This window comes from Arachis stenosperma, chromosome 3 (genome assembly GCF_014773155.1).
Source record: "Arachis stenosperma cultivar V10309 chromosome 3, arast.V10309.gnm1.PFL2, whole genome shotgun sequence".
Taxonomy (NCBI): Eukaryota; Viridiplantae; Streptophyta; class Magnoliopsida; order Fabales; family Fabaceae; genus Arachis; species Arachis stenosperma.
Window position 1 is genome coordinate 89,224,337 of NC_080379.1, and position 807 is coordinate 89,225,143.

Genomic DNA, 807 nt, shown 5'->3' on the forward strand with positions numbered 1-807 from the left:
CAATCTCAAGAATTCCCTTCCTCTGAGGCGTCCCATTATTCACGGAATTCCTCTCAGAAGTGTACATGAACTAGTTATTTGTAACCATGTCAATAAGTTCTTGAGCTTCTGCAGGTGTTTTCTTTAGGTGAATGGATCCACCTGCAGAATGGTCCAATGACATCTTAGAGAACTCAGATAGACCATAATAGAATATATCTATCATGGTCTATTCTGAAAACATGTCAGAAGGACATCTTTTGGTCATCTCTTCGTATCTTTCCCAAGCTTCATAGAGGGATTCACCATCTTTTTGTTTGAAGGTCTGAACATCCACTCTAAGCTTGCTCAGCTTTTGAGGAGGAAAGAATTTAGCCAAGAAGGCCGTGACCAGCTTATCCCAGGAGTCCAGGCTATCCTTAGGTTGTGAATCCAACCATGTTCTAGCTCTGTCTCTTACAGCAAAAGGGAAAAGCATGAGCCTGTAGACTTCAGGATCTACTCCATTCGTCTTTACAGTCTCACAGATCTGCAAGAACTCAATTAAAAACTGATAGGGATCTTCTGATGGAAGTCCATGAAACTTGCAGTTTTGTTGCATTAGAACAACTAGTTGAGGTTTCAGCTCAAAATTGTTTGCCCCAATGGTAGGGATTGAGATGCTTCTTCCATCAAACTTGGAAGTAGGTGTAGTCTAATCACCAAGCATCCTCCTTGCATTATTGTTGTTAGGTTCGGCTGCCATCTCCTTCTCTTGTTCAAAAATTTCAGTAAGGTTGTCTCTGGATTGTTGTAAATTGGCTTCTCTTAGTTTCCTCTTCAGAGTCC

The 807-nt window shown here is 41.3% G+C and overlaps 1 non-coding gene across 1 annotated transcript; it reads left to right on the forward strand.

Annotated features, from left to right (window-relative positions):
* Positions 1-221: 221 nt before the first annotated feature.
* Positions 222-325, forward strand: LOC130970917 (small nucleolar RNA R71). The gene has a single exon (XR_009082162.1). It is a non-coding gene; the product is annotated as a small nucleolar RNA R71 (small nucleolar RNA).
* Positions 326-807: the final 482 nt, after the last annotated feature.